This window comes from Myotis brandtii, unplaced genomic scaffold (genome assembly GCF_000412655.1).
Source record: "Myotis brandtii unplaced genomic scaffold, ASM41265v1 scaffold132, whole genome shotgun sequence".
Lineage (NCBI taxonomy): Eukaryota > Metazoa > Chordata > Mammalia > Chiroptera > Vespertilionidae > Myotis > Myotis brandtii.
In genome coordinates, this window is record NW_005354673.1 from 5,100,124 (window position 1) to 5,119,468 (window position 19,345).

The window sequence follows — 19,345 nt, forward strand, 5'->3', positions numbered from 1 at the left end:
CCCCAAAGCAGAAATGGTAGTGCTCACATTGTGTGGGAAAGAATTATTTTCATTTTGTGGAATTTAATGGGCTACCCTCCCCACCCAATTTTTAATAATGTTGCTAACGAGCCAGAGAGAAGAACTAACATAATTCACAGTACACAGTTATTAACATGCGCAGGACCCGCACAGGAAGACACACACGCTTTTATAAGGGCAGCTCTAGGCTAAAAACACACACATACAAGCCAACAAGGGCACAGAGGAAAGAGGACCCACATTGAACTAGTCAGTGTGTGTCTTAGACTGGGCTTCCCAAGGATTTGACAGCACATGGTTTCATTGGGAGGTGATCCCAAGAAGCGTGAGAAAGAGAGGGGCGGTGACAGAGGAGAGGATGCTGGTTAGCATGGAAGGAGCCTGCTAGTCCTGCTGCGGAAACGGTAGTGCATGAGCCTCAGTGTTCTCCCTCCCAGGAGCGAGGCAGCTCCCACCAGTAGTTGTTGGCTGAGGGTCTGGGGTGCCTCGATGTGCCCTGTCATGAGAGGGTACAGCAAGCTTTCCCGGCAGCAGAAGCTCTTGGAGGAAGAGAGGCAGATGTGGCAGGTGGAGGGAAGTGGTACAGGCCCCAGGGTATGCTGGGGCTGACAGTGTCTGCTGCCCTGTGGGAGCCAGTGCCTTCGCGATGACATGTCATTTCATCCTCATGATAATGCAGATGATATGGTCTATACCCGTGATCGGCAAACCGAGGCTCGAGAGCCACATGCGGCTCTTTGGCCCCTTCAGTGTGGCTCTTCCACAAAATACCATGTGCGGGCGCGCACATACAGTGCGATTGAAACTTCATGGCCCATGTGCAGAAGTCGGTATTTTGGGGAAGAGCCGGTATTTTGTGGAAGAGCCACACTGAAGGGGCCAAAGAGTCGCATGTGGCTCGCGAGCCCTGGTTTGCTGAGCCGCAGTTTGCCGACCACTGGTCTATACTATGGAGGTGGGGGAGCTGAGGACCAGAAGGTTCCGGTGTTTCTCAACCAGAGTGTTATTCTTTACAACACAGGGTGTTTCATGCCCTTGGCTTCCCCTCCTACATACCAGTGGCATCGCCCTCCCCCAGTCATGTGACAACTAATTAGCCCTCCCACCAGAAGGAAAACAGTCTCCCCCTCCCCTACCACGTACCCGCAAGTGCCGGGTGGAAGGATGCCCTAAAAGACGGATCTTCCTTTTAAGTTACTTCACACCTGCCCCCAGGGTCATAGGCATTGATTGGACTGGGAATGAGCTGGTGTGAGGCAGTGTAACTCTTGAGCAGTTTACTTGACTTATGTAAAATGAACAACCTTAAACTGAATTCATAGGAGACTTGGAGGACTGAATAATGAACACGAAGGTAGCACAGTGCCTGGTATACAGTAAATGCTCAGAAATTTTTAACTATTATTATTCATTGAGGAGCTCTGTCCTTGCTCAGAAATCTATTTCTTGCCTCGTCTTTATTTCTTCCCCATTTTTCTCTCTTCCATCTTTCCTGCCCCTGGGCCTCATCCATCCTCCATGAGACCTCCAAGACAGAGGACAGAACTGATGCTTGAGTCTCTGTCTTCAAGAAATAAAGGTGCTGTTGCTCCGGCCAGAGTCACCTGTAAGCCACAGCCGGAGCAAGCCAGGGAAAGGCCAGGCAGGAGCGGCACCCCGAGTGTTATGAGGGGTATGTGGGTGCATTCAGAGACGTGGGAACCTCAGTGTATGTAACGTGCTCGCCCGCCATCTGCACACTCACTGACAGCAATGTCTAAGTAATCGTGGCTTCCAGGAGAGTTTACCCAGATTTCTCTTTTATTTTCTTTGCCGGGAAGGTAGGTCTTTTGTAAGCTTCTGGTGGTGTTTGGCAACTTCTCTCATACTCAGGTTACCTGCCAGAACCTGCTCCACTGGCCAGACCATCGAGATGGCGGTCGGTCTGGCTAACGTTTGCCTGGGTCAGGCCTGGGTCAAGGTTATGAGCTGATTCTATGCTGCGTAGAAGTAGAGCCTCCGCCCACTTTCACTTTGGTGGCAAGTCTGAAGCCATTCCTGGCCGTGCACCCCCTTCCGTGCCCTCAGCAACATGAAAGGAGGAGCCAGACCAATATTAGTGTGATTGCTTTTGTGTGTAGGATGCGGGGAGCTAAGCGGGCGTGAATGTGACCTCTTCAAGCTGTGGGAGCAGGATTCAGCCGTAGTGATTCCCCAGGAGCCGAGGCGCTGTCTGTGTTATGCATCCCCTTGCACGAGAGTAGTAACTAATAGGAATGCTGGGGTTTAACGTGGGCCCACCACATGCCAGGGGCTGGGAACACACGACTGTTCTCCTCACCACAACCTCAGTTGGTATTACTATGGTTCCCATTTTGCAGATTAGGAAGCAAACTCAGAAAGAGCAAGGATTTGACTGCGAAGGTCACAGAGCTAGAGAGAAGCACACTAGCTGGGATCAGGGCCATCTTTTGGACTCTCCCCTCTACTGTCGGGTTTCGCAGCCCTGGGCCTGTTGACATTGGGGGATAGATAACTCTGTTGTGGGGTTGTCCCATGCATTGTGGGCTGTTTAGCGGATTCCCTGGCTGGATGCAGGGAGCATTTTCTCCGCTCCCACCAACTGCAGAAACCAGAGATCTCTAGACATTGCTCCGGTTGAGAACCTAGCCCAGTGATGGCGAACCTTTTGAGCTCGGCGTGTCAGCATTTCGAAAAACCCTAACTTAACTCTGGTGCCGTGTCACATATAGAAATTTTTTGATATTCGCAACCATAGTAAAACAAAGACTTATATTTTTGATATTTATTTTATATATTTAAATGCCATTTAACAAAGAAAAATCAACCAAAAAAAATGAGTTCGCGTGTCACCTCTGACACTCGTGTCATAGGTTCGCCATCACTGACCTAGCCTTTCCCATGGGAAAACCTCCAGTTCATGCTTCTAAAAAGAACAGTGTTAGATAGTGACCCTCAGCTCCAAATTCTGGGCAATATCTGAGCTCAGACGTCCAGTTTCTCTTTCAGCCTGTCCCTCAAACAGCGTCTCAGTCCATCGATCCTGTGGCAATTCCGTTATTCATTCATTCATTCATTCATTCACTCACTCCTTTATCCAGTGACTATTGATTGAGTGCACATTCTGCACTAGGAGACATAGAAATAAACAAAAACTCTTGCTCTCATGGAGGTTATATTCCAGTAAACAGGAGACACTCAAGAGATAGTATAACCCACTACCCGCACTAACTTATTTCATTCTCATGGCAACTATTGTTTCATGTCCTAGGTGCCCAGCTGGAGACGCTGGGAGGTTAAACGCTTGCTGAGATCACCGCTGGCAAGTAGTGGAGTTAAGACTTATACCCAGGCCGTTAGACTCCAGACTTGTGCCCCTGGCCGCTGCCTTCTCCTTCCTAAAGCTGCATTTTCATCCCTCATCTCCTTCAAGTGCTTTGGATAGTGCCACACCGTGTCCTGGTGTCATTTCAGACTCACAGGTAAATTGAAACTTGTCATCGTTTCCCCCAGATTAACTGTTCACCTTATCTCTCCCAGAGGCGTGATTGTTCTCCCTGCCAATGAGGCTCAACATCATGGTGTCGTCTTGGCATCGTGACCTTCTCCTTCCCCGTAACACCTCCATTTCCAAGGCCTGTTGATTTTTAGGGCAAATCTCTCATCTTCATCCAGCGACCTATCTTGGCAAGCCTATTGTATCCTCTCTTTATAGACAAGGGAGCTGAGGACCAAAGTGGTCACAAACTCTGCATTATGAACAGATTGTGTCATGCGAAAAGTCTTGTCTCTGCGCCTGCCTCCAGAGCTCCTAGAAGGTAAGGACCATGGCTTATGCCACGTCTGGATCCCATACACAGGGCCTAGCCCTTGTGTTGACTCAAAGAACTGGAGCTATGAAGCCCAGAGTTGCAAGGATGGAACTCAGATTGTGTCCTAAAAAGTAATGCTCTAGAAGCCCACCAGAGGGCAGTGTTTTCCCCATGAAAAAGGACATTCCAAAGCCAGTGTAGACTGTAATTCAGAGGCTAGGTTGAGGTCACCAAAGAATTGAAATCTGAATCTCTCTCTCTCTCTCTCTCTCTCTCTCTCTCTCTCCTCTCAGTTTACAATCCTGCGGAGTGTTTAAACACTGATGATGTCTTGAGAGCTATTACTTGGGCACTGGTAGAGCATCAGTATAATGGGATTTGTGCCCTTAGCCAGACTTTTGGCGTTTCTAAGCTATATGACCCTGAGGAAGTCTCTTAACCTCTCCCAGCTTTTATTTTTCTCATCTGCAAAGTGGGTCTGAGAATACCTGCTTGGTCTCCCTCACAGACAGGACCGTTATGAGGCTGAAATTGGACGCATGTGAAACTACAGATGGCTTTACAGATATACACTAGTGTCATTATGGAGGTTATGAAGTTAATTTAACTGTTGGTTTAGAAGTAATTTTGTAGAAAAGCATTGTTTAAAACCTTGCTACTCAAAGTGTGGTCGACAGGCCAGCAGAACTGGCATCACCCGAGAGTTTGTCAGAAGTACAGAATGTAACTCATCCTAGACTACTGAGTTCTAATACTGTGTGTGTTAACAAGATCCGGGGTGATTCGCATGCACACTAAAGTTTGACACTGGCTAGAAAATCACCAGTTTTAGTGAATTAAGAAGATAGCAAGAAAAAAAGTTTTGGAGTTTGTTTGGGAGTTAATATTGAGTTCAGTTCAGTCCCTCTCCTAATATGAGCAGTGTTTGCAATGATGAGCCGAAGCCATGATTAACAAATTGTCCCCAAAGTGCAAAAAAAAGTTTCCGTATCCAAGTTATGCCTTAGAGAGGGTGACTTGAAGTTGAAATAAAACTTTTCAGTCAGTGAGGATAGGCTAGGTTGTGCTGCAGTAACAAACAACCGGACATTTCAGAGGCTTTCAAACCCCAGGGCCACATGGGCCTTCGAGGCGGGCAAGGAGCTCTGTTCAGCCACTCAGGGAACCAGGCTGATGGGGCTGCCACCATCCCACACGTTGCAGGAAAAGAGCTCGGAGGGTCTCACGCTGGCAGTTAAGGTTCAGCCCAGGAGCGACACACTGCACTTTCACTCACAGTTCCTTTGGCCCAAACTAGTGACTTGACTTTACCTGACCACCGGTTGCAGGGCAGGAAGTGTGGTCTTATCCTGTGCTTGGAAGATGAAGAGGAAGAAATAATTCAGTGAATAGCACTACCACGACCACAGCGGCTACTCCTGAGGTGTTCGGAGCAGCGGCTCCCAGGACTGGTTGTGCGGGAGAATTGATAGGGACAGCGTATTAAAGGTACAGATTCCATATCCCCCTGCACAGCGCAGGGACTCTAACCCACAATCAGGACTCGGTTCTAACAAGGGCCCAGGCGATTCTGATTCACTCCCTCCATAGACAAGCATTTGGAAACCACTGGCTTTGAGCCCTTCTACCCCACAACCCCACCTTGGCTATAAAAGACACCATATTCCTTGCCCAGAGCTGCCTTAGCAAATAAGCCCAAACTTGGTGGCTTCGAACAACAGAAATTTATTTTCCTACCATTCTAGAAGCCAGAAGTCCCAAATGAAGGTGTCGTCGGCAAGGTTGGTTCTTTTTGGAGGTTCTGAGGGCAGATCCCTCCCATGACTCTCCCCCAGCTTCTGATGACTGCGGCAATCCTCCGCATGCCCTGGCTTGTGGTCGTGTGACTCGTTTCTGCGTCCATCTTCTCACGGCCTAGTCTGGGTCTGTGTCTTCTTGTCACATAATGTAGGGCCCACTCAGGTCATCTAAAGTGGTTTCATCTTAAAACCCATCATTTAATCCTTCTGCAAAGACCCTTTCCAAACGGGGTCACAGTGGGAGAACATGTTTTCTGGGGATCCACCATTCAATCCACTACAGCCACCCACATTCACACGGAACCGAACCCAGTCTTCCGCCGGTCCAGTCTGCACAGCCAAGAGCAGGCTTTGAGAGCCAGGCACCACAAGGGGTCAGGCAAACCTCATTTTTCTGCTGCTTGTTCCCTACAGCACCCAGGAATGTTCTCATGTTGGGAAATGCTCTCCACTCCACTGTGAGAGTCAGCCAGAGCAAGCTGCTGGAGGAGGAGGAGGAGGAGGAGGAGGAAGAGGAGGAAGAAAAGAATAGGGGGAGAGCAAGTGACAAGCATCTCCTCCATTTGCACAACTCACTCTGCCAAACCATTGGAGAAACCTAACGTTTTGATAGCCTCAGACACATCTAGGACCCGAATGTTGATGGCACATCCCTCCTCAGCTATGAGGGCTATAGTTCTTGGAAACCCCCAAGGTTGGGGACTTCCAGGTGGATGGCCATAAGGTATTATGAGAAAACGAGGTATGGGCATCCAGGTCATCAGATGAACGCTTAGCTTTATAGTCTCTAAAAGAGGATAGTTATGGCAGCACATTAAATGGAACACCTCAATGTGAAGAGGAGGAAGAGGAGGAAGAAAAGAATAGGGGGAGAGCAAGTGACAAGCATCTCCTCCATTTGCACAACTCACTCTGCCAAACCATTGGAGAAACCTAACGTTTTGATAGCCTCAGACACATCTAGGACCCGAATGTTGATAGCACATCCCTCCTCAGCTATGAGGGCTATAGTTCTTGGAAACCCCCAAGGTTGGGGACTTCCAGGTGGATGGCCATAAGGTATTATGAGAAAACGAGGTATGGGCATCCAGGTCATCAGATGAACGCTTAGCTTTATAGTCTCTAAAAGAGGATAGTTATGGCAGCACATTAAATGGAACACCTCAATGTCATCGGCCACATCTTGAATTAACAATAATGGCTCCTCAACAATTATTTTCCATTTAAGCAATTCCTTTGCGCTCCAGAACCATTTTTAGCACATCCAGTGAGATATTATACGTTAATCTGGCTCGGTTTTCGTGATTACACCCTGGAAGGGGGACATTCCTTTCTGTGTGCTTTTCCATTCAGCACCAGTGTGCTGGGAATTTGGCAACACCGAGCCCCCGTGTCAGCTCTGCCTAAGTCACAACCTGGAGGACCTGTGGTTTCCTACTTGGGTGTTACTGAGAGGCGTGAGGAAGTAGAATTCATCTCTAGAGGAGGCACAGCTAAGGGACAGGATTACTGGGAGCCTGGCATGCTGGCCCTGGCCGTCCGTCAGGCTGGCCTCAGTGCCTCACGCGGTCAGCTGTGTGGTCACCCCCTCAGAGCTCAGCCCAGCAGCCAATCATGGCCGGCGTTCCTTTCATTGAACTTATGTGATTTCAATTCATGGCAGGTTGGTCATTCCATCCTTTAGTTGGTTTTGAGTTTGGCTTTTCCCCTCCTAGAATGTAAGCTGCCTGAGGGCAGGGCCTTGCTGTCTTTCCTTCTGCGGTTGCCCCGGCACCCGGCGCATGCCTGAAACTGAGTAGGCCTTTGATACGTGTTCTTTGAAAGACTGAGTGTCCACTTGGTTGTGCTCGGAGCTGACCTGTGGACTGGCCTTGGGCAGAAATGTTTTCTTCTGGGGAAGGAAAATCCTCTGCATGGTGTTCACCGTTTCTTTCCAACCTGGGACTTTGAGAGCCTTTGGTCTGTAGATGTGAATTGCAGTCTCCATGAGGGGAATTTAGTGTGTAATAGTCCCCAACATAGAGACCTTCTGTCTTGACTGCCTGGAGCCGTTGTTCCAGAAAGGGCCCCCACAGGCCTGGGTCCATCCCCCTGTCTGGTTGTGCTGACCAGCTGTGTTCTCCGCTGGCTGGGGGACCGTCGTCACTGCCCTGCCAAAGACAAGTGAATGAGTTCGGGGAAGAGCCCTGAATTCTGTGTCCTCAACCCAGTGCAGCCAACTCCAGGCTGCTCCACTGTGAGTAAGTCACTTCTGGCCTTTGGGCCTTGATTTCATTCATTCACTCAACAAAGGTTTATTGAGTGCCTACGAGGTGTCTGGCACTCTGTTAGGCATTACAGGCCTGCCCACCTGTAATAAAATAGTGAGCAAGAAAGACAGCCCTGCCCTCCTGGAGTTGACAGTCAGGAAGAAAGATGTTAACAAACAACCCACAGACGGGTATAAAAATGCATTCCTGACAGCACTGTGGAGGGGAAGTCCTGGGTGGTGTATGAGATCCTGCCATGAGGGTCTGACCTAGTGAGGGTGTGAGCCATGTCAGAGAAGACTGCTCAGAGCAGGGATCTAAAGGATGAGTAGGAAGGGAGAAAGTATTCCAAGCACGGGAATCTTCTTGGACTCATGCCCTGTGGAGGGAACGATGTGGCAAACAGGCATTTGGTAGCTGAAGAGAGGCCAGTGGGACCAGAGAAAGGAGAATGAGGAGGGTGGGGAGCACAGAGGCCAGAGGAGGCCGGAGCAGGCCACACAGGACCTTGTGAGCTGAGTTGGGGCTTTGGACGTCAACCCAAGAGCTGCGGGGAAGCCATTGCTGTGTCTGGAGTCTGTGAGTGCAGGTGTGAGTGCAGGTGTGAGCAGCAGAGAGCAGATGGACATATGATCAGCTTGGATTTTGAGAAGATACCACATTGGGGAATGGATTGGAAATGGACCAGAGTGGGCATCAGAGGGCCAGGCAGGAAGCTAGTGTAGTCATTTAGATCGGAGATGGTAGACACGAAGAATTTGTCCATGAGTATTTCTGAGCACCTACTCTGTGAGCAAAACAGGCAAAGAACCCTATCCTCATAGAGCTGACATTTTCGTGAGGGGGAGACAGAACATAATAAATAAGTAAGCTAGTGTGATGGGAAGCATTATGTGCAATGGAAAAAGGAAAAGAAATCAAACAGAATAAGTGAGATTGGGAATGGGGATGGTTGGTGGCCGAGATCATTAGGAGATAAAAATGGTGTCATTCCACGATGGAGGGCTAGGTGGGGGGGATTGAGGGAGAGAGAGGTGTCAAGGTCAACTCCTAGGCTTCTGGTTTGTGTGACTGAAGAATGGTTTTAAAAGAGTGTATTAGGCTACCAAACATTACTCAAGTCTTCCTAGTTCTGTAGCTTGTGAGCTCTCTGACAGTGTCCTGTCACCCCGGGGGCGGCGGGCATGCCTGTAATCCGGGCTCCTCATCCCCAGAGGCTACCCTGCTGCAGGAAGCCCCGTCCTGGATCCGCCACATCGCATGGCAGGTCCACGCTGTGGGCGACTGAGGCTCCTGCTTCATTCCCTCTCCCGGGGTTGGTGGCATCTTCCTGTGTGTGATGAGGACTCGACAAACTTGCAGTGTAGCTGCGCTGGGCAGGGATGCGGCCGGCAGCCTCCCAGTGTCCCAGCCCTTGGTCCTGGGTGTCCTCTGTTTCCTGAAACGACTCTGCCTCAAACCTCCAGGGAGCAGGGTGCCTGTGTGTGATGAGGACTCGACAAACTTGCAGTGTTGCTGCGCCGGGTGGGGATGCGGCCGGCAGCCTCCGAGTGTCCCAGCCCTTGGTGCTGGGTGTCCTGTTTTCTGAAACGACTCTGCCTCAAACCTCCAGGGAGCAGGGTCTCTGTGGGTGGATTTCTTGAGTTTGGCTCAGAGCTGGGGTTCATGTGCTTCAGCAGCTCCAGAACACTGGGTCACTTGACAGGGCTTTAGCCTGGTTGGTGATTTCCCATAAGGTCTTAAAGACACGAGGGATGGCACTGGCTGACTGAGACTCAAATCTGAACAGTCCCCACTGTCCCCTTCTCAGAGAAAGGCTGAGGCTTCCTCCCAGGCTCCCTGGGGAAATGCCTGGTGTGGACCAAGGAAGATGACGGAATCACAACTATAATTAACCGGGATCGAATGCTTCCTATGTGCTGACGAGCGTTCCGTGGATTGTTTCACTTCAGCCTCAGAGCAACTCGATGAGGTAAGTGCTGTTCGTATCATCTTTCTCATTTTAGAGATGATGTAATGAGGCTCCGAGAGCTGGTCCAAGTCGCCAAGGTCACCAAGCTAGCAGGTACAGTGCTGGATTCACACCCAGGCCAGCCCTTCTCCGAACCCTCTGCTCCAGCAACTGATGGCTGGGCATGGGGGTCACCCACGGGGGTCTGGTGTGGGGACTCCAGCTCTGACTGCGCTGCATTATGCGGCATTTTGGAGCAAGTCCATCTGTTCATTCCCCAAGTCATTGAATGTTAATCAAGTGCCTTCTCTGCGAGGGCTGGGGACACAATGGGGAGCTCACGTGTGGCTCCTGGGAAAGCTACATCAGCGCATCATCAGGGTTATAGGAGGACAGGTGCTCTGTGGAGCGGACAGGGGAGGGGCGACAGTGCTGGTCTGAGGTAGCGGTGGGGGCCTGCGAACAAGATGTGGCCTTTGTGTTGAGCCTCGGAAGAGAAAGGCATTTCCAAGGCTTTCCAGGCAGACAAGACTGTGGCAAAGGCACGAGCTGTCTGGGTATCTCAGGAGCTTCAGGTCGTCTCTCCAGTTAGAATAGATTCCACAAGGCGTGGCTGTGGGCCATCTATGTGAGGACCGCCGGGTGTGTGCGACGAGTGGTTGTTAGGATACAGATTCCAGGCTGCACCCCATGGAACCAGAACCTTTAGCTGCTGGGGCCCAACAATCTGCATTTCCCCCATTGCCTCTGGGGTGAGCACTGAGGTTTGGTGCAGGTGAAGAGAAGCGGGGCAGCAGCCTGTTCTCATTTGTGACAGAGGATGGCAAACTTTTTCGGGAAAGGGCCAGAGAATAAGCATTTGGGGCTAAGGGGGAAATGGAGGAGAGTGTGTAAATACTTATGTAATCATTTAAAGATATAGAAACAGGTGGTGGGCAGGCTTGGCCCACCTTAGTTTTTGACCTTTCCCTGCTGGCTGCTGTTTTAGAAAGTTAACCGGCAGCCACAGGGAGAAGGACTGGAGCCGGTAGAAGTGAAGAGAGGGAAGCAGTGCCAGGTCTGGGGAAGCAGCTAGAAGGTCTGAGTTAGGGCTGGGAAGCTCCTGGAGAGGGCGAGGATATTAAGAGATACATCACACCCAGCGGTGTGGCTCAGTGGTTGAGCATCGACCTATGAACCAGGAGGTCAGGGTTTGATTCCCGGTCAGGGCACATGCCCGGGTTGTGGGCTCAATCCCCAGTAGAGGGCATGCAGGAGGCAGCCAATCAATGATTCTCTCTCATCATCGATGTTTCTATCTCTCTCTCCCTCTATCTTCGTCTCTAAAATCAACAAAAATATATATTTTTAAAAAGAATCATCTGTTAATATAATTTAAAATAATCTAAAATTATTCTGCACCACTTACCATATGCCAGCTACACTGGGTAATAAAATGACATATACAAGGTCAATTGAAGACAAGCTTCTTTTCTGGCATAAAATTCTAGAAAGCATTTATTGCAAAAGACACTGAAATTCCACTGAAATGGATGTTTCTTATGAACCCTATAAAAGTTAAGGGCATTGTATTAAATCTTAGTACACCATATACTTTTCTATGGGGAGCTGAGCAAATAGCAAGACAAGCTTGTTGCTTCTGATGACCTAACTCAGGAGTCTACAAACTTTTTCTGTTAAAGGGCCAGGTGGTGAAGTGTTTAGGCTTTGCCCAGCCAGTGTGGCTCAGTGGTTGAACATCAGTCCATGAATTAGGAGGTCACTGTTCACTTCCCAGTCAGGGCACATGCCCAGGGTCTCAGGCTCCATCCCCAGTAGGGGGCGTGCAGGAGGCAGCCGATCAATGATGCTCATCATTGATTTTTCTGTCTCTGTCTCCCTTTCCCTTCTTCTCTCTGAAATCAATAAAAAACATTTTTTAGAAAAGAAGAAAGATTAGGCTTGGCAGTCTGTATGGTCACATTTGCAACTACTCTGTTCTGACTTTTTATCACAAGGATACCACAGACATATAAAAGAACGGGTGTGTCTGTATTAAAATAAAACTTATTAAGGAACAATGAAATTTGAATATCATATAACTCTCACACCTTACAATATATTATTCTTTTTTGGAATTTTTAAAAACCATTTAAAAATGTAAAAACCATTTTTAGCTCACGGGCTGTACAAAAACAGGCAGTAAACTTAGAGTTCCCTGTGGGTGGCAGTTTGCTGGCTCCTAATCTAACTGAACCCTCAGCCAGGGCTTAGAGAGCCTAGTGGAGTGCAGGACTATGTTCCGTCCGTTGTTCTCCCCTCTCCAGCCCCAGTGCAGAAGGGCTTCACGGACCAGCAGCAAGGTCATGTCAAGGGCAGACTCAGGACTAGAACCCACATTTTCCAGGTTCAAACTTCTGGCCCTTCTCCTCTCTAGATGCTGCCTCCCTGGATGGAGGAAGCGTTAACTGCGCCAGCCCTGATGTAGGTCTCTTTGCAAATAGAACCTTATCTAGTCTTCCCCACAGCCTTTGTGTGATGTTATGGTCCCATTTTTAAGGTAAAGATGCAGAGGTTTAGAGAGGTTAGAAATTAGCTGCTAGATCATGGATTCAGAATTTATACCCAGGACTTGCTCTCTACATTATAATTTGTGGTTCTTTCCTGTTTCTTTGGGCACGTTTGCACAGTGGCTTTGCTAAGGATTGCCCTGACTTTGATGAAGAATCCTTTGCCTGTGTTTGCTCACACATCCGGGCTTATCCTCCACAAGACTGTTCTTTAATGAAAAGTGACTGGCTTGTGGGGGCAGAAAACATGGCTCCCCCTTTTCAGTGGCAGTCAGCTCTGTGATGGATGGATAGAGTGACAGAGAGAACACAGGGAAGAAAGGCCCGCCCCTCCCCCCCCCCGATTCTTTCTTTTTTATTTTTTTTAAATATATATTTTACTGATTTTTCACAGAGAGGAAGGGAGAGGGATAGAGAGTTAGAAACATCAATGAGAGAGAAGCATCGATCAGCTGCCTCCTGCACACTCCCCACTGGGGATGTGCCTGCAACCAAGGTACATGCCCTTGACCAGAATCGAACCTGGGACCCTTCAGTCCCCAGGTCGACGCTCTATCCAGTGAGCCAAACTGGCTAGGGCCCGGATTCTTTCTTTTAAAAATAATTTTATCGAGGCATACTTGACATACAAAAATAGAACATATTTATACGTGTACAATTTGATGTTTCAACATATACACCCATGATCAAGATAATGAACATATTCATTGTCCCTTCACCAAGGTTTCCTTGTGCCTCTGGTAATCACTCCTTCCCACCCCTCTTCTCCTTACCCCATCCCCAGGCAACCACCAACCTGCTTTTTGTCACTAAAAGTTAATTTGCATTTTTTAGAACTCTATATAATTTGAATCGTACAGTATACATTTTTTGTTTTATTTTTTTTACTCACCATAATTGTCTTTTGATCCATTCTAGTTTGTATAAAAATTTCATTCCTTTTCATTGCTGAGTAGTTGTCTATTGTATGGACATACCAGAATTTCTTTACCCATTCACCTGTTGATGACATTTGGGTTGTTTCCAGTTTTGGGTTATTGTAAATAATGTTTCTGTGGTCATTCATGTACAAGTCTTTATGTAAACATGTGTTTTCATTTCTCTTGTATAAGTATTTAAAAATGGAATGGCTGGGTCATATGTTGGGTATATGGTTTCTTTGTTTGTTAGGTTTTTATTTTAGAAATAAACAGCCGAACTGGTTGAGAATTACATTTGCTCCACATTTTTTGCCAACATTTGATATAATCATTCCTTTAGATTTAGATATTCTAAAAGGTATATGGTTTTACCTTGCATTACCATAATAACTGATGATAGCTTAGGCTTGGCATTTTCCTAATGACTAATGATACTTTAGGCTTCATTAATTGTCATTAGTGACTAATGATAGTTTGTTTTTCAACTATAGGGAGTTGAACATCTTTTCATGTGCTTATTTGCCATCCCTATATCTTCTTTGCTAAAGTGTCTGTTCAAGTCTTTTGCTCATTTTTTTTTATTGAGGTCTTTGTTTTTAATTATTGAGTCTTGAAAAGTCTTTATTCTGGATGCATGTTTTTTATTAGATATATGATTACAAATATTATTTTCTTCTCTGTGGCTTGCCTTTTCATTTGCTTCACAGTGTCTTTCAAAGACCAGAAGTTTTTTATTTTGAAAAAGTCAAAGTTCTTTTTTTTTTTTTTTAAATACATCATGCTTTTGGTGTCTTATCCAAAAATTCTTTGCCAACCCAGGATCACAGAGGTTTTTCACCTATTTTCTTTTAGGAATTTTATAGATAGGTTTTACATTTAGGGCTATGATCTATTTTGAATTAATTTTTAAAATATGATGTGAGGTATGGATTGAAGTTTTTTTTTAGCTCAATATTCGATTGTTCCAGCACCATTTGTTGCAAAGACTATATTCTCTCCACTGAATTGCATTTAAACCTTTTTTAAAAATTCAGCTGCTCATGTGTGTGGATCTATTTATGGATTCTCTCTTCTGTTTCATTGATCTATTTGTCTGTATTGATGCCAGTACCACACTGTCTTAATTAACGTAGCTTTATGATGAGTCTTAAGGTAAGATAATGTTAGTCCTCCGCCTTTATTCTGCTGAAAGAGTTTCCTTCCCTCTCATCAGAAAACAAAGCTAGAATGGGTGTGGAGAGTTCCTGTTCTCCTTCTTTGCCTGGTCAATGATTTCAGATAATTCACCACAGACCCCTTGCTCTTCCTCATTCAGCTTAATGTCAGCGAGGCCTCCTCTAGACGTATTGGAGCCCCTGCTTTGTATTCCCCTTTTCTAAATGCCCACCATACTGTTCAATAGTTCATCAATGTGTGTGTTTTTTTACTTTCCACATGACAAAGGGACCCTGTCTTTCTTGTTCAACTTTTAAATTATTGAGTGGAGTACTTGGCACATAGAAGATATTTAATGAATGTATGAATGAATGAATCAATGATGTAAGGTATCTAGCATAGCAAATTATATCTAGGAGATGCTCAGAATATGACTAATGGAGGTAATGGAGGAAGGAAAGAGGAAGGAAGGAAGGAAGGAAGGAAGGAAGGAAGGAAGGAAGGAAGGAAGGATTGAAGGAAGAGAGGGAGGAAGGGAGGAAGGAAGGGAAGGAAGGAAGTAGGAAGGAAGGAAGAAAGGAAGACTTCTGTAATTTCTAGCTTTGGGATCTCTAAGACTAGAAATAATGATATGGTCACAGAGATACCACCCATTGCCCTCTATGTTCTTCAATAAGCTCCCATCCCAAATAGCACTGAATCCACAATAATCAGAATATGAGTGACTGGCGTAAACTTGGAAATCTGGATTTTAAAACACACACACTTCTAGGCCATGCAGATGCAGTCCATCTTGGAGGGCTTTTGAGAACTTCACACTTAGAGTGACCTGGGTATACATATTCTTTGTGACTCAACAGTCATATGTGTAGAATTCTAGACCTTCTCTCTCCTTTAGTTGTAATGTCCAATACAGTGGCCACTAGCTATGTTATAGTATAAACTTAAATCTAAATTAATTAAAGTTAAACATTCAGTTCTTTAATCACACTAACCACATTTAAAGTGGTCCATAGCCATATGTGGTTAATGGTTGCCATACTGGGCAACACAGGTACGAGTATTTTCATCACCCATGAAAGTTCTATTGGACGATGTTACTCGAGAGGGAATTACTCCTCTCCCATTCTCAGTCCACATGCTTTGGTGGAGCTGACCCTACCCACAGCTCTGTGGGTGAACATGTGGCATAGAACTCCAGTTATGGTATTGCGTGTGACTCAAGTCATAATTCAAACAAATGTCGGAAGTTTTACTTACATGACCACCAAAGGCATTCTCTTTTCCACTGATGGGAACCTAAGTGTGGAGTAGTTTAGGCTGGAGCTGTTGTCTGTTTTGTTCTGCCAGAAACCCAGGGGATGAAGCCAACAGAGAAGGAAGCAGGGCTAAAGTCAGGTCTGGATGATACTTGTTGAATCCTGAGACAGCAGTTGTGCTTGAAGAGAGAGTTTTCAATTCAGTGAGCCATATAATTTTCCTTTTTTGTTTAAGCCATTTTTTTCTACTTGCAGCAAAAGAATGCTGATCAAATACACAGAATGACCGTTGCAAGTCACTTCTTCACTAGCCCTCAGTTTTCCCATTTGTAAAATGAGATGGTTGAAATAATTAGTTCAGTTTAATTCTCCAAACAGAGATTGAGCTTGCATTGCCAAGTGTTTGTGCTGAGCACAGAATGATGATTGAGATCCAGTCCTTCTCCTGCAAGACTTCACAAGCATAAACCTAACTATAATACACTCTGAGAAGGGTTTATTATTAATATGGACAGAGCGCTCTGGGACCACAGAGGTTTGCTTGACTTGGCCTTGGAGAAGACTTCACTGGGGAGGGGACATGGAGACTGGATCTTGAAAAATGAGTAGCGTTTTTTTCCTAGCAGAAAAATCAGAAGAGGTCGTTTTAATAATAATAATAATAATAATAATAAGAAGAAGAAGAGATCTTGAAAAATGAGTAGGGTTTTTTCCTAGCAGAAAAATCAGAAGAGGGCGTTTTAGTAATAATAATAATAATAAGAAGAAGAAGAAGAAGAAGAAGAAGAAGAAGAAGAAGAAGAAAACTTCAAATTAAGAAAGTTCGTGATGTGGTTGGGAAGTATGCCTACAACTTAAAATACAAGTGGAGAAAGGATGGGCTAGACTCAGAGAGGTTGGTGGGACCTGATTGACAAAGTCTCAAATGCCACGCTAGGGATTTGGAGCCTTTTCTTGCAGGAGAAATAAAAACAGGAGCGATGATAATCAGACTAACATTTAGTAAGATCACACCCGTGAGCAAGGAAGACAGATTGCTAAGGGGGTGGTATTGGAGGCAGAGGGACCAGTTGGGAAGTTACTGTAATTGTGGAGGTGAAAAATGAGGCTAAACTATATATTCAGGAATACTTTGCAGCATATTATGTGCTGGATATATTGAATTAGTATACGGTAAGTGCTCAAAAAAATGTTTGTGGAATAAACGTTGTTGAGTGATGGGGAACATGTTGGAGAGGAAGGACTGATCATCCGAAGGTTATGAGTCTGGGGATGGGTTAAGGAAAGGGGAGATGGCAATAGCTGAGAATAGGAGAAGTGGAACACTGGGACTATTGGCTTTCTTTCAAGCTTCTGTTGCCCCACTTCTTGCTCCCTAACAGAATCCCCAAGTTCGTTAAGGTTTCCACCACACCTTGAACTCAGAGTCCCCGGAATGGGCACTGATCAATCCAAACCAACCATGGTAATCTCATACCTCTTTGTCATTGATTGGCACCAGAATATAAGCTTTAGTCCATCTGTTCAGGGCATTCTCCTGGCAAGAATTATTTATTGTCCAGGGCACCTGACTTTATGGCCCTATAAGACTGATGAAAATGTGGGCTACTGGCAACCATGTCACCATGAGAGAAGCCAGTCTGGATACAGAGAGCAGAATTCTGACTGTCATGGTGCCTGGGATGGCCCGACATCCAGGCTTCTCATTCATGTGAGATGATACACTTAGTGATTATTTAAACCATTTTAGTTAGGTTTCTGTTAGATGTCAGATGTTTCAGAGAGGTGAAAACACCATTGGTGCTTATCAGTGGATTTTATTTTATTGAAGGGATGGAGGATACATAAGGTTAAGAGAGAAAGTTCAGAGAAGAGAAGAAATTAAAGACATAAGACAGAGAAAGGAGAGAGTTGATGGATTAAATTCCCAGGAGAAATAGGAATGATTGTGGTTAAGAATGATTGTGGAAGAACTGGCTTGGAAAGAAATAAGCCAACTTCTTTCTCATGCACAGAAGGCAAAAAGATAATGAGAATACAAGTAAATTTGGAGGTAAAGGCAAATTGATAAAGCAATCTATAAGGACATAGCGAGGGAGGAATCTGAGTCAGCCTCGAAAGATGGGTTTACTTGGGATAGAGTGTGGAAAGGTATAGTGTAGCCACTGTACTTCCATTTCTATGATCTCATTTAAATGCTACATTCCTGAGAAATGTATTGAAAGGACAGGGAGAGACCAGTTTGGCTGCAGCAAGGAGTTCAAGATGGGAAAAACCAGGGTGAGGTCAGATCCTAGAGGGTCTTATGTGCCAGGCTGGGATTATCGACTGGAATGGACTTAGATTGGTGTTTCTCAGACTTGAATAAATAAAAACATTCTTGCTAGCACCCAACTTTGATTTAAAATTATTATTTTTAATAACAGTGGAATATGAACAGACATAAAACTAAGTGTACACTCCTTATGCTTTATATCTCTTATATGAATCACAAAACCAAACCTATTTAAATGCAAAAAAGGCATAGCACTAAGAAAATTTTACATTAAGTGGACTGACTAGATGATGTTATTTGCAGAAACTAAATTGCTGCTCACAAGGCAAATGCGGCCTTGACTGTTACAGAGAGCGACGGGTTAATAAATGGGCTCTTCAGGGAAAAAAGAAGAAGAAGAAGCTGTTTCCTAGCATGTGCCAATTTCCATGGTGTAAATAGTCTTAGCATGGCTCATCCTATCTAATAAAAGAGTAATATGCAAAATGACCATCACTCCAACACACAAGATGGCTGCCCCCATGTGGTCAAAGATGGCCAGCAGGGGAGGGCAGGTGTGGGCGACCAGGCCTGCAGGGGATGGCAGTTAGGGGCAACCGGGCCAGTTTCTCAGACTTGAATAAATAAAAACATTCTTGCTAGCACCCAACTTTGATTTAAAATTATTATTTTTAATAACAGTGGAATATAAACAGACATAAAACTAAGTGTACACTCCTTATGCTTTATATCTCTTATATGAATCACAAAACCAAACCTATTTAAATGCAAAAAAGGCATAGCACTAAGAAAATTTTACATTAAGTGGACTGACTAGATGATGTTATTTGCAGAAACTAAATTGCTGCTCACAAGGCAAATGCGGCCTTGACTGTTACAGAGAGCGACGGGTTAATAAATGGGCTCTTCAGGGAAAAAAAGAAGAAGAAGAAGTTGTTTCCTAGCGTGTGCCAATTTCCATGGTGTAATTAGTCTTAGCATGGCTCACCCTATCTAATAAAAGAGTAATATGCAAAATGACCATCACTCCAACACACAAGATGGCTGCCCCCATGTGGTCAAAGATGGCCGCCCCCATGTGGACACAAGATGGCCAGCAGGGGAGGGCAGTTGGGAGAGATCAGGCCTGCAAAGGAGGGCAGTTGGGGGCCATCAGGCCTGCAGGGGAGGGCAGTTGGGGGCGACCAGGCCTGCAAGGGAGGGTAGTTATGGGGGGACAAGGCCAGCAATGGAAGGCAGTTGGGAGCAGTTAGGCATCAATCAGGCTGGCAGGGGAGTAGTTAGAGAGTGATCAGACTGGCAGGCAGGTGAGCAGTTAGGAGCCAGCAGTCCTGGATTGTGAGAGGGATGTCTGA

At 45.9% G+C, this 19,345-nt stretch overlaps 1 long non-coding RNA gene across 1 annotated transcript in view; it reads left to right on the top strand.

Moving 5' to 3' along the window:
- Nucleotides 1-19,345, top strand: part of LOC106725051 — a 61,410-nt gene that overhangs the window by 6,017 nt on the left and 36,048 nt on the right. The window contains exons 2-3 of the long non-coding RNA XR_001360916.1: nt 3,293-3,503; nt 9,692-9,853. This is a non-coding gene — a long non-coding RNA (uncharacterized LOC106725051). The remainder of the gene's footprint in view (nt 1-3,292; nt 3,504-9,691; nt 9,854-19,345) is intronic.